The sequence below is a fragment of the Rhinolophus ferrumequinum genome, chromosome 3, assembly GCF_004115265.2.
Source record: "Rhinolophus ferrumequinum isolate MPI-CBG mRhiFer1 chromosome 3, mRhiFer1_v1.p, whole genome shotgun sequence".
NCBI classification, from domain to species: Eukaryota; Metazoa; Chordata; class Mammalia; order Chiroptera; family Rhinolophidae; genus Rhinolophus; species Rhinolophus ferrumequinum.
The window spans coordinates 81,094,662-81,121,237 of record NC_046286.1 but is presented as its reverse complement, the minus strand read 5'-3'; the positions used below and the strand labels follow the sequence as shown (position 1 = coordinate 81,121,237).

At 39.9% G+C, this 26,576-nt stretch overlaps 1 long non-coding RNA gene across 1 annotated transcript in view; it reads right to left on the bottom strand.

Annotated features, from left to right (window-relative positions):
• The window catches only part of LOC117016275 (uncharacterized), a 49,831-nt gene extending 36,858 nt beyond the window's left edge, over positions 1-12,973 (bottom strand). The window contains exons 1-2 of the long non-coding RNA XR_004421854.1: positions 12,906-12,973; positions 8,901-9,066 (exon numbers count right to left, since the gene is read on the bottom strand). This is a non-coding gene — a long non-coding RNA (uncharacterized LOC117016275). The remainder of the gene's footprint in view (positions 1-8,900; positions 9,067-12,905) is intronic.
• Positions 12,974-26,576: the final 13,603 nt, after the last annotated feature.

Genomic DNA, 26,576 nt, shown 5'->3' with positions numbered 1-26,576 from the left:
AAAGGTAGAACACATGTTCTATCTTTAAAAATAAGCTCATTCTGCTTTTGATTGTTATGTGATTGTTATCAATAGATCAATATATATTTATTAAGCCATGCATCCAGCACAAGGCTAGGCATGGTGAGGGATATAAGGAATGGTCTCAGCCCTAAAGGTGGATATGCATTAATTGAGTGGATATAACTAAGTCTACTGTCACACTCAAAGTACAATTATTAACAAAACTTATGGTGAGTACTGTATAGAAATATTTAGCTCCAAGTATAATATGAGCCAAAAGAAGAAAGTTGGCTTGACTTCGACAGCCAATACAAGCTCTGTCAAGGACATCAGATGTGAGCTGCATTAAAAGAGAAAATTATAAAGAAGGGCTGAGCGGCAGGATCTGACATATTATATTATGCAGAACACAAAAACAAAGACATGAAAATGGGAGTGGACATGATCTGTGGTGGGAAAATCCATTTCTGATCCAAGATGGTGTGGATCTGAAGGGAGGCAAAAGGGGATGGGTGCCTCACAAACAGATCTTTTTCTCTCTTTCATTTTTTTATGTTTCTTCTTTCTTTCAACAAATATTGATTGAAAGTCTGTTAGGTGCCTGGCACGGCTAGGTAGTGAGGCTAGGAGACAACTTCCACTGATATACAGCCTACATTCTAGTCAGGTCGACAAACTAGAAGGCTGGTAGCCAAAAGGAGTAGTTGGAGGGTATGTGGAACAAAGGTCTGGAATTTTGAAGAAATTAAGAGGGAGAAATGATCTAGAATTGGCAACAAGGAGCAAGAAGCAGCTACTCCATCTTCAGTCCCTGGAGTACAGGGGGTACGGAGAAACTGCCCCCACTTGAAAGGGATGCATGAGAATCAATACCCTGAGGGGAAAGCAAAGTTTCAGTAAGATCTAGAAGATGACGTGCATGAGGCTTGTACTGATTAAACTGCAAAATAGATGAGTCTGTTCTTCTTAGACTATTACATGCACTTATCTTATTTGGTCCTCAGAAGAATACAGTGAAATAGACAGATGTAGAAACTTAGGTGGGGGAGTTAAGTCACTTGCTCACGTTCATATAGGACCACAGGTAGATTTACTGTAGAGCTAATGAATGTTAAACATCAGGGTTCTCCTGTTGCATGGTAAAATTGACTTTATGATATGTCATTTCGCTTAAAGTTACAGAATCTATCAATCATGTTAATTGAGGACTTACTGTATATAGTTTAAATTGATAAGATCCATTATTGTGGTCCAAAGTCACTCATGTGTATAGTCACATTAGTGCAAGACTCTGGTGTAGGACTGGCTTTGAAGCATGTACTCTCCTATCCCCTACTCGCCCTCACACACACACACACACACACACACACACACACACACACACATACACACACACATCCCATGCCAACTCCTCTGGCTTTTACACAAAGGCTGTAGCCTCTCCTACAGCATCCTGTACTGGAGGTATGTGGGTATGTCTAGCGGGAGAGAAACGAGTTTTCATATATAAAGAGTGGATTATCATTCCATTCTCTATAGAAAATGTTACACGATTGTTATCTTTTGAAGAGTATGCAGCCAAAAAATACTGGGAAAAGAGTATTATAGAACTGTGATCAGGCTCATAAAAATATTGTGTTGTTTTTATGGATTTCGTAATATACTTGGCATTTGCCAGCTTTTTAAAATTTGTAATCTTTAATATTTTTCTCATTGTCGATATTCACTTTCATACCTAATTTTGTATTTCTGATTTTTATTATTTTTCTTAAAGACGACATTTGCCAAGTTGTGGAAGGCCTCCGAATACTTGCAAAGCAACTACGTATTCTAACTCCGCAGCTGAGAAAAGCTTGCAGCCTCTCAGATCTATGCAGCCCATTCATGCAGTGTCAGAATCAGAAGTTACGGTGGAGAATCTGACCAGTGGTAGTTTCCACTAAGAGCAGGTATTTTTTTTTCTTCTTTTTTAATGACTTATCCATGTTGAACATTCTGAAGCCATGACAAAATTGAGAAAGTCCCCTTTCCCCACCCCCAAACCTTCATCCCAGTAGTTTTCCTTTTCACACACACCTCTTCATTTCCTGATTCTGGCCTGGGCTGGAAGCAAAGGTACCTGAATCCAGCCAGAAAATCCATTATTACAGTAGTTTTGGCCTGAAAGGGGCAGGAAATACCAACAACCTTCTGTGAGCTATTCCCTAACGAAGAGCCAACATGAATGCATAAACACGGAGCCCTTGCATAATTCAGATGAGGCTCAGATAAGATCTGGACATCTGGAAACACCTTTCCTCCTAATCCTTGGAGGCCACTGGGTAGGTATGAATTCCCCAGAATGAAATACTGAAATAAGGGACTGGAATAACATTTTTTTAAAAAATGAAAGGCCCTGAGAAATAACAAATGACGATCCTATTGGGAATATTGTTCCAAATACTAAGTTTAATTGTCAAACAAAGAAGAAAATAAGATTGCCAACAAAAACAGAGAGGATTCAGTCTTATTCCCTGAGAAAAAGGATTATTAAATTCATTGTCCAGTCCTGGCACAATTAAATATTTTAACTTTGATCAGGCTCTAAGGTAAAACAAAAAGAGTTCCTCGCTCCAGTGTATTACACAGAATAAAGGGAGAGAGAGAGAGAGAGAGAGAGAGAGAGAGAGAGAGAGAGCATTGTTCGCCATGAAAACTGCCTGATCCTCCCATAAAGATCATAGCCAATTCATACAACACATAAAGCACATACATCCCATGACGTTATGCATCTTTCTTTCAGTGATACACGTTAGTATTGTGTTTCCCTGAAAATAAGACTGGTTTTATATTAATTTTTTGCTCCAAAAGATGCATTAGGGCTTATGTTCAGGGCATGTCATCCTGAAAAATCATGGCAGGGCTTATTTTCCAGTTGGGTCTTAGTTTCAGGGAAACACGGTAACACACTGATGTTATCAATATCCCACTCTTCAACATTGCTTTAAATCCTTGACACAGGTGTTTGATAATCTCTCTCTTACTTGCACTTTGGGCACTCTTGCAATTTTTCTTGTTGTTTACAGTATTGACGTCATTGTTTTGTAGTCCTGTTTACTATGCTAGTAATTGCATTCAAGTGAAACATATTTTAGAATTTGCATTCGCCTTGTTGCGACCTGCCTGATGAATCACCCTTGGTTTCCCAGCATTGACACAGAGCTGTTTTTCCATTAATTGGAGAAACCTGTTTATACTAATTCAAATGCGTGTCTGGGCTGGGCTATTTGAACCGCTTTGGGGGAAGAGCACTAAGGCAAGGCATCTAGGTAGTTCAGGTAGCTCTCTCCTTGAAATCTAGATAGTGGGAGAATGCATGGCATGATTTTCAAAACAACTCCCTCTGTAGGAGGCCTGAGTTTTTTTTTGTTTTTACTTTCTTTGTATGGTTGATTCTGAGCATAATTCCATGACATCTATTTGCTTAGCTCCCAAATATTTTGGTGTCAATGCTTCTATATTGTGGATGGTCGCAAAACAGACAGCGGCACTGGGCAGTAGGATGTTTGGTGGCTGGAAGAGACCCAGCTATTGTACATCTCCTGCAAAGTGCTTCATGCGGAGTAAGAACTCAGGTCTATGTCTGTCAACAGACAATTAAATAAAGGAATGAACACACTAAAGAATGAGCAGAAACAGGACACGTAGCTGAACTTTATAGGGAATGAGATTGTGTCAACCCCTGAGACTCACTTAGATGAAAACCTGCTAATCCCAATGGCATCTGGGCTCGATGTGTCTCCTGGCACTGATGGAGCCCCACCGAGTAACCCAGGTCAGAGGGTTAAGAAGGACACGCCCCTTCTTCATTTTGTTACTGCTAAATTAATATTATTATTGACCATCAATACTACTGAATACCACTGACCATCAATTCTACTGAAATCTCTATTATATATTTTAAAAATTATTTCTGCACCTGGCCACTATTCCTCCCCCCACCCACTACCTACCTTTGAACCTTTTGACTATTCATTTCAATCTCATCCCAAATTAAAAAGATTAGGGAGGAGCCTTAAAACCAGTTTTTCTCTCAATTAGAAACTCTTATGAAAATAAGACTAGGAAATGGGGGCAGGAAAATGGTACAGAAGAGATTGAAATGCAACTATGACGTAGCTGTGGATTTTAGGTGGTCATAAAGCAACTTCTCTTCAGAGGCCAGGTTAAGTGAAAATAGGTATATACAAGTCATTTACCTTCTTCAGTAAACCTAGAGTTTACCCATCAGTCAGACTCAATTTGATCATAATCCCAATTCGACTATAACTAACACTCTAATGCAGGTGATGAGGGGTGGGGGGCAAAATGGAATACAAACAAAAACAAATGAACCCCACTGTATTACAAATGAATAACAAAACTGCACTGAAGGGGGTGGGAAAGAAAACAATTAACCTGAGTAACTTTTGGAAATAGTATTTTGTCTATATACTAAAAGGCTATAGACAAAAAGAACTGTATACAAATATATACTCAAGTAAACTGTCTCTCAATGGTATGTGTTAGGAATTCTGAAATTATTTTATGTGTATTATTAGGATTGACTGGAAAGTAAATCTACTGTGGATAATGAAAGCAAAGCTTCTCACTGTCAATAAAAGGAGTTACAAATTAGGATAGGGGAAGGCTAGATAAAATGAATGGTGTCATGTTGGACCAGAAACAAAAGTATCAGTATGAAGGCATGGATTTAAATGTTGTGTGTGTGTGTGTGTGTGTGTGTGTGTGTGTGTGTGTGTGTGTGTAGGGGGGTTCCTTTTAGCAGTGATGACTTAGAGCTCCCATCCCTCCCTTTTTCTGAGGTCTCATCTAGGGTCCTTAGAGAGAGAAGGAAAATATATTTTGTCAGTGCTTTTAAGGGAAGTAGATACTAGGCTCACGCTGAGATACCAGGCTCACGGTGCTATTCCAAATAGGGCGGCCAGGGAGAGCAGTACTAAGCACAGAATTGGAGCAGAGCTGCATAATGGGGTAGGAAAGTAAGAAAATACCAACAACAGCTAAGGAGCCCTGTTCCCAAGATGTCTCAATCCAGGAACCACATTCTAGGTACAGCAAACTCCATTTACTCCATTTCGACTTTCATAAAATAGTCACAAATTTACAGGCTACTGCGTCATTTCAGGGTGTCCTCTTGATTTGTAAAATTCGTTTAAAGGCAGAAGTCCTCCTGTTTAACATTTGTGGTTGCAGAGCAAACCTAAACTTTTCGGCCATTTTTAAGCCATTTTTGAATTAACAATGTATGATCAAAACGAAAAGCACAGCAATTCAAAAGCAACACTCAGAGGTTCTTCTCACAAACTCGAGAAACTTACAAACAATCAAGTGACTTTCTCTAGGGAACTTTCCCATCTATCAGTCACTTGCAAGAAAGACTTCAATGAGAAATTATTCAGAGGCTTTATGCCACATGGAATGAATCACTCCCCGTTGGGGGAAATCTCTGAAGGGTACTACAAGCAATCCACTTCTGTTTCTAAGGAAGGATTTATTTATGCATGAGCTCAGAGGAGAGAGGATGATTCTAACACTTCACATCAAACTAAGACTTGACTCAGAATATTAGCAGGTACTGAAAGACTTGTGTTGATGGAGAGTGTGACAGCAGCAACTTTCTTTAGTGTGAGCCCTGGGACTTCTCTGACCTCGGAAATTCTGGTTTCTGTTTCCCCACTAACTGTGTTGTCTTACACTGTCTGTGAAAAACTCGTGCTCTACTAAACCTCCCTGTCCTGTGAACTCTCTTGATCTGACCAGCAGCCCCAAGAGATCAAAAAGGTCTCAATCAGACTTCAGTGTGTTGGCTTCCTTCAGTTGATTAAACCGAGACGTTTACAATAAGAAAATAATGAAAATTCAAAAGATAGAATTATCCATAAATTATAGGGTGAAAGTCCTGGCCAGGAGCTAAAATGATTGTGCACAGCCCTGTTTTGGATCTCAAAGCTATGGACCTGGAAAGGACATCCCTTCAGTAGGGATGGGAGTTCAGGTTTTTGAAATATATTGAATAATTTATTTTCATTGAATAAATTGACATTAATTGAATATTGAATAATTGCTAAACCTAAACTTGAGGACTCATTTATTCAACAAATCATCCATGGTAATTGTTTATAACGTACCAAACTCTGTCTAGTTACTGGGGAAACAGACGAATAACAACATGGACCCTGCTCTCAATAAGCATATGAAAGGAAAGAGGACATGTAACAAAAAGAAACGAAGAACAAAGAATTCGATATAACATAAAGTTTGAAAAGGATGCAGAAGGAGCATAAAGGAGAAGAAAGCTTTTAACAATGCGGGTGTCAGGAGTCTTAAAGTGAGGGCCCTGCAGAAACTGACATCTGAGGTGATTCTGAAGGACACACAGGAGGTCACCAGGCAGACGTTAGGGGAAGTGGAGGGAGGGGAAGAGCAGGGCTTTATTGGAAGAAAAGAAAACAGCAGGTGCAAATTCAAGCATGAAATAGTACCTTGCCCTATAAAACTCAAGTCAGTATTACTGGCGAGTTAGATGGAAAAGGTGAGAGGAGGCAATTGGATGCCTGGCATAATGGGGGCAGATACTGCTGGGGGTTATCAGCCTCCCCACACCCACTGCAATGCCCCGTTTTGATCTAACAGGCAGGGGGAGAGACATGGCCAGACTTGCATTTTGGATAGATGTCTCTGGGTGAAAACAAAATGAGAGAAACTATGGTGACAGCATGTAGTCCATACAGTCTGGTTAGAAATGTTTCTCCCCAAAAGTGTTTTAATCTTCCAAGTCCCATTTACGAGCACTAGCCTTTCTTTCCTTCTTATCCTTTAAACCCCATGCCAACTGCTAATGATGTCAGCAGCAATGACATAGAGTATGTGTGTTGTGGGGTGGGCGGTTACCACCCCCACACCTTTTTTACCTGCTCCGTCAGCTAGCATTTTAAGTAAAGACATCGTGCTTGCTCCAAAATGGCCCCCTCGAGACATGACTCTGAGCTCCCAAACACCTGCAGCTCTAAGAAGCCCCTCCATCGTGTAAATTCTGTACCACACACTGGATATCAGCAAATGATTCACAGATGATTCTTTGGTTTTTCCAGACCTTAGAGGTCTCACAATGCCTTCTTATGTAAGGCCCAATGGGGAAGCTCTCTCAGAACCCCGCTGGTCTACCAATGATCAGGAGAGGTTTCTGCAGATGGGGCCTACGGATGGAGTCGCCATTCCTCACCAGTTACCATCATTGCCCCTGAAACTGGCAACAGATGGTTTGGCCATTGGCTAAATCCTCAGCTGAATTTCCCAACAGTCTTTTTAGGTATGAGCTGCCATGTAATCATATTCTATCTGAAAAGCCCAAAAACCTAGAACTGCTGCATAAAACACACACAGTGCTGATCATCTGCAAAACCAAAATGAATTTCCTGTAGTACTTTCAAAACTAATAGCTACTCATAACTACCTTCCGTTGCTTTATACATTTTAAATAACTTTGGTTAGGTGCAGCGTGATTACTTCAGTTTACCTTTTTGAGACTATAAATACCATGGGGCTGTTTTTCTTTTCTTGCCTTATTTCTTTCTATTTATTTTTCACTTTTATTTTCACTTAGCTGTTACCAAGTGGTAGACTGTTCATAAGAAATTAAAATTACTTTCTTTTCGTAAAAAAATTAGTATCAATGAGTCAGGGTATACAGATCCTCTCCCGTTTTTCACATCTCATTCATGGGGTTGCCAGATTTGCCAGACGGCCAAGTTAAATTTGAATTTTAGATAAGCTACAAATAGTATTTAAGTATGAATATATTTCATGCAATATTTGGGACATACTTATATTTTTTTAAATTCTTGTTATTTATCTGAAATTCAAGTTTAACTGGGAATTCTGTATTTTATTTGGCAACCCATTCAAAAAGATTTGAGTTTTATTTCATGATAGAATAGCTAGCCTGGAAAAAAAAATAAGACTAGAAAAAAATTTCATAATAAGCTTCACTGTTCATCATTTTGGGGAAGAATATAGTGATTTCTAAAATCTTATTCCTGCATTTTCTGTAGTTCCATAGACGTAAGTATACATTGCTTTTCAAATAAAACAATAATACAATTTAAATTAAAAAAATGTATCTAATGTCCTTGTTACCTGCCCACATTGCAAATTACAAAGTTAATTTGGGGGGGTTATGTCACTCTAAGTTTCAACACACTCAAGTCTTCACTGGGCTAAGATGGGCCTCCATCTTTTAAATTGATGACCCCTTTGTAACCAATTGACAAATTTAATCCCATAATCCTAATGGTCAATATCCATTCCAAAGTTCTCTCAGATAAGATTTGCTGTAGAAGATGAAATAGGAAATGTATTTGCCATGAATGAATAAAGGTCCTTTGGCTTTTTGTACATTCCATTAGATGGAGCAATGCGGGCTTCACAGCCAGCAAAGAAAAGTACAAGCAATTCATACATGCCTCCAAATCATCCTCTCAACATGCTCTGAAGAATCAGTCCCTTCAGACAATTATGGACTCTTCCAAGGTGAGGTATTATGTTGGTGTTGGCACTCTTAGGGAGAGGTTTTGTCAGCCATATCTCAGAAAGAGGGCCTCAGAAGGGTGTGGGGCAGACTCCAAGCTAACCATGAACTGAGACTGTTCCAATGGCTCTTATGTCATCACTAATAAGAAATTTGTTTTTATAGGAAACTGTCATTAGCAAAACACAAGCTTCTGGCTTTTACTTTAAAGGAACGATGCCAGCTTCTAAGCTCATCCTTTAATTGCCTTATACGTAACAGAAGAGGTTGTTAGTGTAGTGAACAAGCCAGAACAGGGATGTGAAAGCCAACTGTTCTTTACTCCTACCATGGAAAGTTCACTGAGAGCTGTTGTCTGAAGCCAACCAGAGGATGCAGGAGATAGCAGATGATTTTCCTTTTCCTTCAAGCTGACAGCAAAGTCCCTTGCCTGCTTTCTTTTGCAAACCAACCACCAGGTACTTCTCAGAGAGATGCTTGGAAGATGCTTCAGCCTAGAACAAGAGTGAGTCATGGTTTGTACAACTCAATGGCGCTGCCAACCCGCCTCTGCTCTCCCTCACAGGTTTTGTTTTCTTGGTATAATTAGTTGTTAGCATTGTGAATGTGTCTTCTGAGGGGAAAAAAAAAACACTGCAGGCACATGTTGTTTCTGGAATGAGAGTTCTATGCATCCTACTGAGGTAAGCTATCCACTCAGAGTCCAAGTACTAGCCAACATGTGGTTACCTAACTCAGAGCTCCACTGCCCTCACACTATGTTTTTACCAGGGAATATGATTTCTAGCTATTACCTTCTACCGTGTTTCCCCGAAAATAAGACCTAGCCAGACAATCAGTTCTAATGTGTCTTTTAGAGCAAAAATAAATATAAGACCCGGTCTTATTTTACTATAATATAAGACCAGGTCTCATATTAATTATATGAGATAATATAATTATCTCAAACCGGGTCTTATATTATATAAGACCCTGTCTCATATTAATTTTAGCTCCAAAAGACACGTTAGAGCTGATTGTCTGACTAGGTCTTATTTTGGGGGAAACACGGTACCTTTTGCTGAGTTACACAGTGAGCAAACTCTTTTCAGAAAAAAGCAAGAGTTCTACAGTTACCAAAAACTTGACAGTGCTCATCTAGTGGTGCTCAGCCTCAGCTGCACGTTAGAATCATCTTGGGAGTTTTTCAAAAAATACTAGTGCCAGGGCCCTAACCCAGAGCAGGTTAGACAGAATCTCTGGGAGTGGGGCCAGCCAGGTATTGTTGTTCTTTCAAAGTTCCCCAAAGTGCTTCTAATGGATGACCAAGGTTGAGAACCACTGATCTTATCCATTAAGACCCTACCCAATGAAGCTGACACTCAGAGAGGCTGACAGACTGTCCCAATTCCCATAGCTTGTTAGTTAGTCTGCTCTTATCTGTTTGTTTGTCTTCTAGACTCAGCAATCCTTGAGCACCTGAACCATGGTGTTGACATTTAAATCACATTTCCTACCACAATAAATGTTTGATGAGGACAGAAAACCAGGAAGAAAAAGAAAGATCAGAAGCTATTCTTCCCTTTGTCCCATAGCCTCTCACTAAGAAAAATTGTTATTAGTATAAACTACTATGAACTTCTTAGCCCCCAAAACTAAGTCATTAAATATCAGATTTTCCAAACTTATGACTCATTCATTTCTGGAAAAACTGTGAGTCAGATTGTCACAAAAAAAATCCTAAACCAAATGACTTTACCCTAATTAATCTAGCTGTTTCAATCTAAGGGCTTGACTTTTTTAATGCCCCCATGTTTCCCTAAATTCTCATTTTGTGGAGTCTCATTTATTTCCCTAGTTAAACTTGACATTGCTCAATTAATATGCCACTCAAAATGCATATTTTCCCTCAGTATCAAGACTCCAGAGTGAAGAAAAGAATTATGGGAAGTCTGTGCTGTGATTTAGGAGATGTAGGCCTGGAGCCACAGGCCTGAGAATTGCTGAGGCCTTAGCACAGAGTCCAAAGTGATCTGTGGCTTTACTGATATTATCTACTGCCAGCTGTGCATCTTGCACCTGCTAGTCAGGTGGACCTGAAGTGAAATCCAACCAGTGTGATGTGGTGTAAGGGCTCAGAATTGGGGCACAGATGTCCGGGGACCTAGAACTGTGTGGGGACAGAGCCAGAGTGCAGTTTCCAGGCTCTCGCCCTCACGTGGAAAGGTGCTCACTCGGGTAGTAAATGGCCATCAACTGTGATTCGATGGCCATCAGCGGTGGCTAGTTGGCCATCAGCTGTAACCAGTGAGCCATTGGCCATTAATGTAAATGCCGTGACTACGCTAGCAGTAGATGGGGGCTAGCAGGAAGATGGTGGCTGAGCTAGCAAGAGCGGATTGCAGTTAGGATGGCGGATTGCAGCTAGCAAGTGAGGTTGGTTGGCAGAGACAGCAGACAGCAGAGTGTGGATTGCGGATCGTGTAGCTCCTGCTTCCTGTGTCTCCAACCCAGCTGCCAGCGAGACTACAGAGGTATGATTCCCCTATCTATGAGTCCATGGGTGTTCCTTTTTGGCCTCACCATATCCTGCGTTCTTATGCGGGGAGTGGGAGCTGAGACCCCCGCATGCCACCCTGCATGACAAACTGTGCAGCAGATATTGTGGTACCCAACCCACAGCCTCGTCCTCGCAACTTCAGTGCACACTGACTAGCCTTCCAAATGTCCGTGTCTGTACAATGCATTTCTTTGCCTGAGGGTTTCAATGTACCCCGAAGCCCTCCTGCCTACCTGTGTAGCCGACCGGACGTGCCAGACAATGAACATCTCCCTCCCACCTCTACTGTGGCCTTCAACCCCAAACTGACAAGAGCTGGGGTCTATAGCACCCATCCCCCTCATCAGTAGTAACTCTGAGGCTTGTGTTGAGTTTCCCCAGGAATTAATGCCCAGTGGTTACCTGGCTCACTAATGCACCTTTTAGTAGCTGCTTGCCTTTTTTGCTCCTTTGCCCACTTCCTTGCTGATGTTTCCTCAGCTTATCCCCCAAATAATGAAATCTTTGTGCCAAGGTCTGATTCTGAGGCTACCAAAAGAACATACAGTGGCCTTGTCAATTTACAGTCATTTGATTTTTAAAAAGCCGTGTAATTTCTTGATGAGTTGCTGTCCTCAAATATAAAAAAAGGAAAGGAATTTGAAGCTCCACTGGGTCACAGCCGCAGACAAAGGGATGCTTCATGTGGCTGCTAAAGCCCTTGTGGACCCAGCCCCAGTCTCCTTCCCGCCTTACTCCCCTCATCTCCAAGTGCTCCCCTCCCCCATGCTCCTCTCTGGCCACAGGGATTTCCTTTGAATTCTGGCAAGTGCCACTTTCCATTTGTCTTTGGAACTCTTCCTTATGCTGTCCTGCCTGGGACACGCTTCTTTCTTCTGTTTTTTTTAGCTCATGCCTGCACATCCTCCAACTGTCAGATGAAATGTCACTTCCTGTACGGAAGCCTTTTCTGACGCCCAGTCCAGGATTGTGCTCTCGTTGCGTGCTACCAAATACAGCGCGCCCATCATCGCGTTTGGTATGCTTCATAGTAACTCCTATTCATTCTCCGAGTCCGCCTCACTCCCCAACCGCCAGCATCACTGGCCTTTGCGTTTCTTGAGGAAAACACCCAATTTGTCTTGCTCCCCATTGCATTCCTGATACGCAGCCCAATACCTGAACACAGTAGGTACTTTATAAATATTTGTTAAATAAAATGTGTATGTGTTTATTAAATATCTGTGTTGGTGAATCAGAGGACTTTAGAAGTTAAAACAAAGCCTTCCAACCAGAGTCTTGACTCTGCCTCAAATGGTTTCTACCCAAGATATAGCTTTTCCCCTCAGCCTTGTCCTTGAACCTCAGGAGAAGGGTGTGTAAAGGGTAGTGTTCTCTTCAGCTGAGAGCAGCTTTATCTTTTTGCCTAGTGTGGACTGTCATCACTTTTAACATAAAATCTGTAAAAATTAAAAAGCACTGCATTAAAATAGTCCAGCCCTATACTTATAAAAATGGGGAGTTGAAATTTGGAAAAGTGTAGTAGCAAACATTGCACTTTAGCAATGTTTGGAAGCAGAAGGCACAATATTTATCAGCTATTAAGATCAATGCAGACTTCCTAGGTGTGGATCTTTAGAACATTCCTTTGCACTTGGTGGCCTGATGGGCTTTATCTCAAAAATTCCTAGATCTTTTAGGCATGGGGCCAAGTGAAGAAAGCCACTCCTAAATTTTCCAACCACCACCTGTCTTAAAGTAAAGTTTAAATTCTTTAGAATGTTCAGAGGCCTCTTGAGGCCCAAGTTTGCCTACCTTTCTCTCCAGGCTCATCTTCCTCCATATTCTGCCTCATGCTTTCCTTGTACATTTATTTGCAGGCACAATATTGTTTCACATCTCTGTGCTCTGGCCCCTGCTATTCACCCAACCACAGACTCCTCCCTCTCTTCCCCACCCTTCCGTCAATTTTGCTTGCCACTCCCATTCATCCTCTGAGACTGGACTCAGGCCCCCGGGCAGCCTTCTCTGAACTTCCAGATTGGAAGTTCCGCTTTTGGCTTCCACGGTCCCCTGAGTTTTCTTCCAGCACATTTACCTATTGAAAGTATTGGTTTGCTGTGCCCCACCTACTCCACGCGAACCGCCTCACAAGCTTTGTCTCCTCAATGCCGTGCATTGTGCCTGTTACTGAGCAGGCCATTCAATGAATGTTTGCAGAAATGTACTTGTTGACGTAAGAAATGTTCAAATTTGTAGAGAATTTTCATAAGAGTTTACTTGAGCCAAAACTGACGACAATTGCCCGGAAGCAAGATCTCAAATGCTCTAGAGAATAATGGTTTTGCAGTTTATTTTATGCATCTGAGATCAAGGACAGAAGTAGGGAAGATTAATGCAGGGAAGATTAAAGCAAGGTAAAGATTGGATTAACAGGATAGTTAACAAGATTTTGAGCTCTCTTGAGGGTGATTACTCTTGTTTCAAAGGTGTGTTAACCTAGGTGCACAGAAAAAAGGTGTGGGGACAGAGACCCAGAGAGCAGTTTCCAGGCTCTCGGCCTCACGTGGAGGGGTGCTGGCTCGGGTAGTAGATGGCCTTCAGCTGTAACCATTGAGCCATTGGCCACTAATATAACTGCCACGGCTACACTGGGGAGTAGAGGAGAGTCGAGGGAAGTCAGAGAGTCGGTCAGCTGGCAGAAAAGCGGACAGCAGGTCGCACGTCGTGTGAATCCAGCCTCCAGTGAGACTATCGTGGTATGACTCCCCTACCTATGGCTCCGTGGGTGCTCCTTTTTGGCCTCACCATATCCTGTGTCCTTGTGTGGGGAGCGGGAGCTAAAACCCCGCATGACACCCCGCGTGACAAAAGGGAAGGCCTTGCTTTAGGCAAAGATAAACCCTTTACTAAAGAAGTCACTATATGACTGAGATGTGACCACCCACCATGACCTGCCCAGTTAGGAGTTTATGGTCAGATCACCCTGTGAGGTTACTTTCCGTAGAACCCTTTTTTTGTCACATACGTAACGTATAATTACTTTTTTGTGTAATCTCACCTTGTCTGACCAATAGTAGGTTAAATAAAATGCTGATCATTGATTTACTACCAAATTATAATAAAAAGTTTTGCCATGTGCAGTTCATTTAAGTACTATTCAATAAATTTGCACAGATTGGACAACGAAACAACTTGGTTTTGAAAAAAAAAGTTCTTATATTGTACACATGCCTCTCATTTTGAGAGCCCTGATCACAGACACCCGTGAAACACCTGAGGAAGGGAAAGCATTCCAGGCACTACTCGGCAAATAATCACTGCCTATTCCTTAGGTTTCTCACATACGCGAATGAGTGGCAAATATGACTCTACGCTGATTAATTCCTAAATCCATGTTCTATTTTAATCTAATTGAATAGGAGTAGTCCTTAGTTATGATGAATGAAATCTGCAGTTAGACATTGCAATTCGTTTTCCAGGGAGGAGTTATTCAAGAAGCCTTGCTCCGGTTCCGCCCTGGCGCCTGCCCTAAGAGCACGGAGACCAGAGTGTCCACGCCTGGGCCAGGAAAGGGCGGGGCTGCCAGCTCCGGAGCCTGCGACCGGACACACAGTCCCTGGGGACCGGAAACTGCCACACTGCTGCCCTTGTCCCAGACTTTCAGCACAGCTTAAGGTCTCCCAAGGTTGGATTGCTGGGGCTCTGGCTTGTTTGGGGCTCTGGCTTGTTGGAAGCTTTGGCACACCCCCCACATACCCTGCAAACCACAATACTGCTATTTAGTGAGCTGTTGTCAGGTGATGTGCTTCATATTTGCACAATACCTACCCTACTCACCCAGGTGAAGTAACTGCAATGATTTTAGAAATGACTTTCCCAAAGCTGGTGAGAAGCAGTGTTGGGTTAACACCTGGGAGCGGGGGTTTGGGGGCAGCGGCGTCTGTATGAACTCATGTTAATAAATATATTGAAACTGTGATAATACTTACAGTTTCTATGTTTTTTACATATACCATGTTATCCCCAACATAAACCCTTTTAAGAGAAAAGGTATCCTCCTGTTCTTTTTGAGAAAATTGGGACAGAAAGATTAAGTGAAGGATGGAGAAATGCACCTCCAGTAATTGTGTAGTGGGAGTGGGAAAGAAGCCATTCCAGTGTTCTGATTCAGAACTCCACCATCCCCTTACACACATGCACATGTACACACACACAGAGAAATTCTTCACTTCTGAAAAATTAGAGGCAGGTGGGCAAAGATCTCATGAGGAGCCAGATGTATAATTTACATAACACAGGTTCTTCATAAACATTCCAGGCACCATGAGAAATAAATTATAAGATCACTCACTCACTGATGATTCAACTACAAGCTAGGAGGCCTGGTAGATCCCCAAATTGGCTCACAGGAAGGATGACTGAGTTCTGCCCTGGTTTCTATCCGACTTTGTTCTAAAGTATAGATTACAATTATGAAAGGACAAATGTGTTTGCAATTTTAGCTCCACAAATAAATGCACTCAAACTGAATTCCCTGCTAGCACCAGGAATGTTACTTCAAATAAAGACAGATTGTTTCTTGCTATGCACTATGATATGAAGCCTCTAGATATCTGAAGATCTCAAACATCCTTAGTCTGAAGGCCCAGCTATTATTGCATTGCAGTAACAGGACTGAGGCTGAGAATAGGGTTTGAAGATAGCCCTTGCAAGACATCTCATGAGACCTGTGGTGGGAGGAAAGTGCATAAGAGATGAATAAATTCTGCCATCAAAAGTGTCACCTTAACAAGGTTGGTTCCTACCACTTGCTCTAGTGTGGTAGCTATTCTGCCTGGATGAATATCACATTCATCAATGATGCCATTTAAAAGCCAAAGCATGCTGAGTGCTGACCTCTGTGAAAGATTGCAAAACTATGTAAATTTAATAACAGGCATTGAGAAAAGCATGACACTGAAAAGAGTTTCCTTGTTACTCTGGTAGTTAAGGATTTACATTAGAATGAGGTCAGGTCGTGACAATTTCTGTTTTAATTTGTCCATAGACAATCAGGAATTATAGTCACTAACTGCCATCACCACCAGCTTCCTCGATGCCAATATTAGAGACACTGCCAATCCTGCTGGAATGAGTTAGAATACTATTTCCAAAGAACATAATAGTATGTAAAAAAATTAGGTCAATATTTAGCTTAAGTATCTTCTGGCAGTAAATAATTTTAAACATAGAGCAGATGTAAATATACTTTGACCAAAAGCGCATCATGTGTTGTTTGCTGTTATAAATCCATTAGAGTTATTAAAATTTTGGAAACTTCAGTTTGCTGCTTACACAGGTTACCATAAACTGTCTCAGGGCGTTTGTTCTTGCTGATTCTCCTGCTGCAACACTTCCCCTGTTATCCACATGGCTCCCTTCATGGGCTCCTTCAGACCTTCACTCAAAGTCACCTTCCCCGAGAGGCATTCCCTAACCATTATTTGTAAATTTAAGCCTTCCACCCACCAATTCTGGAGCTTCCCATGCATCTTTCCTGTTTTCTTATTCACTGTGATCTTATTTATTTTATACCTATTTATTTTGTTTCATGTCTATCTTCCCCCACTGAAATATAAGCACCATGAGACCAGGGATTTGTTTTCCTTTTTTCCACCACTGCTAAAATCTCTTCACTTAGATGAATTCTCAGTACAAAGTAGTCATTCAGTAAATATGTGTTGGATGGATGGATGGATGAATGGATGAATAGATGGGTGGATGGATGGATGGATGGACGGTTGGATGGATGGATAGATGAATGGATGAATGGATAAATAAATGGATGGGTAGGTAGGTCAGTGATGGGTAGATGGGTGGAGGTATGGATGGTCATCAGACCCATGAACTTTCTTAGTTGTCTGGAATCTGACATAGATAGTATAGGTCCAGAAGTAAATAAAGAAAAAGCTGATTTCTCAGCTCCTCAATCTCTCTTTGTGGCAGTTTTTAAACCACCTGCCTTACAAGCCAACACTACCATTTCAATTCTGAAATCCTGTGTTGATAATTTCACTACCTGGTAATTTCTTCACTTATCCAGGACAGCCATGTGGTACTATTCCTTTGAGGCAATCATAAAAGAATAGTATTTTATGATTTAGGTAAAAGAAGGGATTAAAGTGTGACTAAAGATGAGTCTGTAGGGGGAAGGAGGGTCTCAAGTCATTCTATGTGGTTGAACGTAATATCTGCCTCATGGACAAGACTGTATATAGGTTAACAGTCCAATTGTCAGTGGCACTATTTATGCACTTAAGAACTATTCAAATTTACCTATTCTAAATGCATTAGAGGTTAGTTCCTATACCTGTTCTTTTTTGGATGTATCAGGGTCACTGTGGCCACCAATGTCCTCACTCTAAGGGGAAATCCTAGTTGGTCCTGTTGGGTCCTACTTTGATCTGTGGGTCTTGCATGACACCTCTTCTCCTCATAAGATGTACATGACCTCTTCACCTCTACTGGAGGTGAGATAGGAAATGGACTTAAAGGAGTTTAGCACCAAAAAATGGTGGGTAATTCACAGGCAATGAGTAGGAGGGAAAAGAGTAGGCCATCATTCAAAGGCTCTGTGGCATCCTTATTAGACAATAACTTGTGCCAAATCTGCTTCTGCTCAGCTCCCTGGCCTTAGAGGTTGAAGGTCCTTCTTTTGTTCCCTGCCCTATTCCATCTCCTCCCTCTCCAGTTTCTATGGTCCATCAGTCCTCTCCTCTCTCTTCTCCAGATCCAATTTTATTTAAAGAGTGAGATAAAACTCTGGTCCATGCACCTAAAAGGATCCCACTTAGGATGGAGTTTTCCATTAGCCTTCGTTTTTGCTTCACTGTGGCTCAAGGAGGGGGAAATGGCCACAGAGAAGAGCATGCCTAGAAAATATACAAATTAATATTTCAAGCTATAATGCTTTTGCACGCTGAATGAAATCCTCCACATCTTTACTCTGAGACTCACTCTAATAGGATGGGTTTTTGCCTCCTCAAAATCACCCTGTCTACACCATTCATTTGTCTCTTGATCACACTCGCCATTCAGTGTTTTCCGTTCAGTGTTTTCCATTCAGTGTTTTGTCTTTCTACTTTTGTTATCAGCTCCTTCAGAGTAAGGAAAATTCCTAAAGATATTTTACAAGTTACTGTGTCTTACACATGATAAGTATTCAGTAGATATCTACTGATGCATTAAGTCCCAGTCTGGAAGCATCTATGAGATACCTGTGATTAAAGCAGAACAGAAACTGGTTGGCGTGAAGTGGTATTCCAAAGCTTTGAGATATGGAACCCTCTCATCCTGAGAATTGTCCCTAGAGATACTGACACAAAATGTAAGGTAGGAATCACACTGCCTCAAGAAACAAAGTGACAAAACTCTAGGGGGAAGTTTACATTGATGACGATGATGATGATAAATACTTGACTATTAACTATGTTCCCAATACTGTTCTAGGTCCTTTACATGTATGAACTAGCATAATCCTTACAATAGTCTACATGATCTATGTTCATGCAGAAAACATTTGTGTGTGACATAAGAATAGGTTCAATAGGAAAGAGCAACATAGAAATTGAAAAAAGATTAAGTTTTCCGGTTAGTGTCATTTCTCATTAAAAGTCTTAATACTCACCCCACGGAAACAGCATATTGCATCGTATTAAAAGCATCTGTATATTTTTAATTTTTTTAATTTTATTATTATTATTCTTGTAGTGCTCTTAAGCTCTCCATTACCAAGGAAAAGGATTTCCACTCAGTTAGATCACGAAGCAGAGGATTATGCAGTTTGAGTCCCGAGATGTGAAAGACTTGAAGAGACTATGTACGAAAAAACCAATGGAAGACAAGAAAGGCTGTGCTATGATATTTGTTAACACTGTAGTAGTGTCCGTTATGGGTAGTCGAGGTATTTGTCTTCCTTTGTTCCTGCACATGGCTGTCTTGAATGGTACAGCTCATTTCTAGTAGAAATGAATTATGCATCCTCAAATTGGTTGTGGCTTGCTGAATCTAGAGGGTTCAGTCAATGAGTCGCACATGGTCTAATGTCAGCACTCTGTTACTTAGAATGTAAATTAAATTCTTGAACTGGGACAAGCCCGTGGAGAGACAGAAGGCTGAATTTGTTATGGTAGGAAAAAGTAAAACACAATGTATCCTCAAAACACATATTAAGTATGTAAATTTGGATAGGAAAGTGTTGTCATTATTCTTGGTTATTAAATGTTGTTACTTAACCTGATATTTTTCTCCAAGAAATTCGAATGCCTGGAGTTAGAGGACTCAACAAAATAAGGAAGAGCTGAAGGACATAGTATAAAATTCTGGTTTGGTTGTTGATTTCTTTTTATACCCGAGGAAAATATAATAAGCTCTAGGTGGTTCATTTTATTCTCTGCTTGAAACACAGTAATAAAATTATAGTTAGTTTTGGTGTTCAGTTTCCTGAATGAGGTTTAGCTGACTGGATCATTTGATAAAGCCACAATTCATTAGGACAGAGTGGCATGCCCCAAAATCCACACAAGCCCCTTTGCTTTCAGTGCCACTCATTGTACCCCAACATATTCACACTGCTTGTCACACTGGGGACCAGATGAAAGAGTGTGAAGAGAGTGGCGTGTAGCTAATGCTCAATAAATAGGTATAGAACGAATGCTGGTTGAAATTACAGACTCAGCTGTTACTTTGGGCAGCAGTTATCAATAAATGTCATCCCCTTTTGACTAAATTTTTCTCCTATATTGTAGAATGTGTTCCAGGATGAAATACTAGGAGCCTGAATGCTACTAAAACTAGTCATTGACATGTGTAACTGATATGAATTATTCCCTGGAACTTAAGTGTAATACATGTCACCATCTGTGGGGCATTCAGTAACCAGCTACACACACACACACACACACACACACACACACACACACACACACAGAAGGAGGGTTCCAGGTCTAGGTCCCACCCCACCCCAGGCTACAGTTTATGGCAAAGCTTCCCAGCTTGCACAGTCCAGGGGCCCAGACTTGAGAAAACCACAACCTATTTGAAATTGGCTCCTTAGAGCCCAGCAGCCACTTTCTTCCTCTCTCTTTGCTGTGGAGAATTTGAAAGAAAAATTCATTATATATTCCTTGAGGCAACAAGAACTTAGAAGGGGACTCAAAAAGCTAGATCAAGCCTACAGACTTTTTAAATTTTATTTTATTTATTTATTTTTTTAGTCTCATAGAGAGTTTTGGTTTTGCAGCTTCTCTAAAATGTCAGAAGTGCTGGCATCACTGGACTGACATTTCCATGTGGCAATAATTGGTTGGAGCTGAGTAGCAGCGGCCCTTTTCAGAGGGCCCTATTCGACTCAGATCCTGGCAGTGCCGGACTGTCTCCCTCACTTCCTTTGCCCCCTTGGTCCTTAATCAGTCTTCAGTCTTTGACCTGGCCGAAACATTCACTGGGGAGGACAATGGGAAATCTGTAATAGTGAGAGGAACCTCAAAATATCAATTAATTTATCAATAGGCTTGTGACATCGGCTCCTTGCATATTTGTACTGGTAAGTTTCCTCTCCTTTCACTTTCCATAGCAACAAGCAAATAATTGCATAGAATTTATTATGGGTCAGGCACTATTTCAAAATTCATATATTAACGCATAGCACTCTACACAACAACACTATGAGGGAGGTACAATGTTTATCTCCGTTTTCAGATGAGGAAACTAAGGGTTGAATGTTAAGTAACTTGCCCGAGATCACATTGCTCGTAGGCGGCAGAGTAAGGAATTGGACCCAAGTAGTCTGACTCCAGAGTCTTCGCTTTTACCAACCACAGTGTGCATCCATGCCCTGCATCCACTCAGTTAAAAATTCTATTCTTCCAAACATCTCCCCACGTCTATGAAAGGCACTCTGGATCCCCAGCGTTGGGCTGGTTTTGCTGCCTATGGGCTCCCAGACACCCTGTGCTTGCGAACACCTTAACACTCATCACACAGCCCTGAAACTGCCAGCACACCTTCCTGTCTACCTTTAAAGCAAGGACAGTATCCTATCCACCATTATGAGGTACATAGCAGACATTCAACATGTTTGTTGAGTAAAATAATAAAGCATGTGCTTTTTAAACTTTGTATTGCTACCCTCTTAGACCAAACTACGGTGTCAGAATTGGACCAATTCACATCCTACTAAATGGTGTCATTGCCTCTGGACTCCCATCTTTTCAATGTAATTTCTCCTCTGAAAATGCAGGTAATAATAGCTTGTGCTCAGAGATATTGTGAATTGTTAAGGAGTTGTTTATCAAGTGCTTCACCCAGTGTCTAGCCATTAAAAAACACTCACGATACAGTACCTACTGTTGTAGATGCTATTAGAATACTTTACTCAGCATCCTTTTTTAAGTTCTCCTCAGACTCAACTTAAACTCTTGGCTCCAGGCTGCATGTGACTCCTTTCTCATCTTCCCTTTGTGTTTCTCTATCTGGCATAGAGGACAGAGTGTCAGAAGCCACAGAATAAGTAGGTCTCAGCTCCCAGGAGCAGAAATTGTACTTGAGGACTTGGAAGCCAGAGAAAAGGAGGCACATGACTCTTACATTAACACCTACCAGCATATACTATGAAATATAACACAAAATGTGCATGAATTTTTCAAAAGATAAAACATAAGACTTCAAGAAAATTCCTACTTGCAGGTGGCTATTTTGGGTCAATACTATCAGACCCCTCTGAAATTTAGGTCCACTGCCCTATGAAAATATTATCTAGAACCCAGCAGACATCCCAAAGCATTCCTGCCTTCCACACACTGTGTGCTCTTTCATAGCCACTGGTTTCAATGAGAACCTTCTCCATAAATGTTTTCAGGTACCAATACTAAGAATAGCCAACTCTTACTGATTTCCTGCAGTGTGCCGTGCACCCTGTCAAGCAACTTACATATACTATATATTTTCATAACTCTGTGAACTCAAAAACACAGGTACAGCTATTATCACTTCTTTAAAGATGGGAAACAATCTTGGAAGGCTTAAATAATGTGTCCCAAGTCACATAGCTAAGTGGTGGATACAGTCAAACTTAGGCATAACTACTCTTAGCCATTAGGTCACACTGCCTCTAGAGCAGTAACCTGCTGTTTCATTATTCTGGTATTGATTTAAACATGCATATTGAATCCTTGAGATGAAGAGGTGAAATTCATGTCTCTTATTTAGCTTGTCTCTCCTTCCTCATCCAAACAGTGGTGATATATACCTAGTAGACTAAACAAATACATCTCAGCACATAGACCCTTACAAAGAGAGGAAAAGTTTTATTTTAGATCCTTTCTTTTTCTTTAAGATTTCATGTTTGTGCACGATCTAGAATATCTTGCAATAAAGCATAAATGTATATTACATTTTAAAGCCTTGCAATGGTCCATTTCATTATAAAAATAGCACATACTGGGTAAAAATGAGAGCATTCCACTTTAAGTACATTTTAAGGCCCTCCAGAAAAGCTAAAATATTGGTATTATTCTGTTCAGCCAATGCCGAGAAGGAATTCTAAGCAGAAGTCTAGTAAAACCCTACATTAAAAATTAAAAATAGAAATATAAAATGATAGGCTAGATAAGGAACAAGTATTTTAAATTACAAAAAAATAAACAGGAGAATTTTAGAATATATTGGTCTTCCCCCATCCTGTTCAACAGCTCCCCTCCAAATGTCAAGTGTGAACTTCAACAGCAAGATAGTGTGCAAGGAAAAGCCAAATCAAATGAGAAACACATTCACTAAAATGTGTTTAACCATTTACAATGTCTAAATTTTCACAGTTCAATTGGTTTTTAGTTGCACATAACTTTCTGAAGTAGCCAGCTTCTCTTCAGAATGTTATTATATTTTTAACTAAAAAAAAATTATTTCCTAATCCATCTGGAAGCTTCTAAACTTTTCCTTCAACTCCTTACAGATCTCATTATTTTAGGAACTGATGGAAACTTTCATGAAAATTTTATGACACAAATTCAATCAAATTCCTGGTCAGATGAGTTTATCTCTTTTGATTAAGAAGGTTACATATACCCTGTTTAACTGATTTTGTAATCAGTAGTGGGGGAAAAATAATAATCACCGAAATGAGTAACTACAACTCCTCATACAAATTTTGTTACATAGGCGTTATAAAAATCAGCATTGATAGCCAAGGGCTTAGTCTAAAGAAAATGAGTCAAAGCCTAAAGAAATGTAACAGATACCTAGTTTTGAATCCAGTGCCTAAGGAATAATTGGATTGTCAACATACTTGCTATCTTATTATTACTATTGCGATTTCATTGTACTATTCTATTTATTTTTTATAGATTTCATCTATACCTGTGATTCGCTAGATCTAGAATTGGAATGTCATTACCTATGATATAATTTTGGGCAAGTCAGTCTCTCCCTGGGCCTCAATTTCATCATCTATAGAATGAAGCTGGATTAGAAGATCTCTAAGATCCCTTGCACCTCTATGTCACATTCTACAATTCTAGGTACTGTGTGTGGTCAAACACTATTTTTTGTAAATGTACTAGCACCAAGTACAGGACCTGAACTCTATGAAGTATATAGATCAATGGATGGAAGCTTTCAAAGGAAGGAAGTAAAGTATCTAGTAAAAATGAGATGATCTGGGCACACTTGGTAAGCCATAGAATTTTAAATGTTTTTCAACTGTACTGTAATAAGTGCTTGCTGTAATAAATACAACATTGTAGAAGTTTGTAAAGAGAAAGTTAATTGTCTCCCCCATCCATCTCCTGAACTAACTAATTTCAACTTTTAATTATCCATTCCTTTCTCTATGCTCATATAAAAATAAGTTGTTTTTACTTTATAAAACCTGGAATTACAATTTTTTAATTTGACGATATACTATACAAGTTTTAAAATTCATACTTTTTAATAGCTGCATAATATTCTTTAGTTATTATATAACTATAACTATATATAATATATAACTATATATTCTTTAGTCTATAATATATAACTATATATTCTTAACTATATATAATATATAACTATATATTCTTTAGTTATTATTAACTATAATGTCTTATAGTTGTATAAGACATTTAATTATGTCTCTATTTCTTCAAAGTCTTAACTATTACAACCAGTCTTGTAACAAGTATCCCTATAAATAGAGTCTTGCACACTGTTGTATATATTTTCAAAGAGTTTATTCTGAGAAGTAAAATTACCAGGTCAGTGGATAAACACATTTAAATTCTGTAAAAATATTGCTAAATTATTTTTTAAAACAGACTCCCCCAACTATATGGGAGTACTTATTTCCCCAGAGTCTTGCTTGCTTTGAACACATAACTTCTTTTTTTAATATTTTCTAGTCTGATAAATGAAAAATAGTTATCTTGTCATTTAAAATTTTATTTTCCCAACTACCAGAAATTTTAGCATCTTTACATATGTTTATTTGCATATGTTTTTGTTATTTTGCATTATGCCTTTACTGATTGGCTCTTTATATCCTAACCACCTTTTCTATTACATTATTAGTCTTTTTCTTACAAATTTGTAGGAGCTTTTTGTATAGAAATTATATCAACCTGTCGTCACATGGATTGACATGCATTCTGAAAACTTTCCCTACCTATTACTTACTAAATAAACAATATAATAACATTCTTTTTTATGAATTGACATGGAAATTGCAAGTGTACCAGTACCAAAAATATTTTCACATCACGAAATAATTGCTATGGACTGAATTATATGTTCCCCAAATAAATATGTTGAAGACCTAACCCACAGTGTGATAGTGTTTAGAGATGGGGCGTTTGGGAGAAAATTAAGTTTAGATAAGTTCATGAGGGTGGGGCCCTTATGATGGGATTAGTGCCCTTGTAAGAAGAGACACGAGAGCGTTTGTTCTCTCTCTCTCTCTCTCTCTCTTTCTCTCTCTCTCCCTCTCTTTCTCTCTCTCTCTCTCTCTCTCTCTCTCTCTCTCTTCTTCCTGCCATGTGAGGACACAGTAAGATAGCAGCCATCTAAAAGCCAAGATAAGAGATCTTACCAGAAACTGACTATGCTGGCAACTTGATCTTGTGCTTCTAGCCTCCAGAACTGTGTGGTAACAAATTTTCTGTTGTTTAAGCCACACAGTCTATAATATTTTGTTTCAGCAGCCTGAGCTAGGATAATAACAATACACAAAATTCAAAGATAATGTTCCCTAAAAGAGAGAAACATTCTTCAACTTCCTCACCAATCATTGATGTCTGTTTGAACATTTCCCATATAAATTGTTAACCATTCTAATTGAACATTTCTTTGGGCATTAAAGATCTCCTTGTGTTCTCATTTACAGAGCATGAAACATGTTCCCAGAGGGAAGGGTAGGGATGCAACATATATCTATTGCTGCATCACAAACTACTTGAAACTTATTTACATGAAACAACACAATTTACTATGCTCACAGAATCTGTCTCTGCTGCATGAAGTCTGGGACCTCGGCTGGGACTTCAAACAGCTGAGATGACTCAAACACTTTGGGACTGGAATGATCTGAAGGCTTTTCCACTCATACATCCGGTCCCCAAGCTGGGATGACACGAAGGCTAGGCTCAGTGAAGACTGCCAAGCAGAGCGCCTGCTCCTGGTCTCCTCATGTAGCTTAGGCTTCCTCACACCATGGCAGTCTCCTGACAGTCAGACTTCTTACATGCTGGCTTAGAGCTCCACGTGAGACCTTTTCAGTGAATAAAGCAGAAGCAACTTGTCTTTTTATGACCTAGCTTCGGAAGTCACATAGCATCACTTCCACTGTCCTATGTTGGTTGAAGCAGTCATAAGCCCCACCCAGATTCAAACAGAGGGGCCATAAACCCCATTTGTCAATAAGAGGAGAACTGAAGAATTTACAGCCATATTTTAAAACTGCCACATATAGACATAAATTAAATATATAAATAGATGTAGATATATGTACATGTGCATATTAAATATGCTTTAATTCTCACAACAAATCAATTAGATAGGTAGTATTATGTCTATTTTAGCTTACTCAAGGTCACATCACTAGTAAATGATAAAGGCAAGATTCAAATCCATCTATAGCAAAGTTATGCTAATTCTACTAAACCATATTAACTTCAGGGACGAACCCATTATTTTCAATGCTTATTATTGCCACTGCAATAATTTTGAGTTGACACTATATTCAGGGTAGATTACCCTTAAAAATAAAATAAGCCAGAGGAGATGAAATTGTGTTCAATTTAAATAAGCATAATTTATAAAACAGGTAAATTAAGCCCGGGTAAACTTTATGAGTTTCAAATTTAAACCAATCATGTTCAGGGATCAATTAATCTTAAGGCATGGTATTGTGTACAGTTCTAAAATGTGACTCTCCTGGGTGGTTCTTTGTCTCTATGCTGGGGCTGCTCCCGCCTC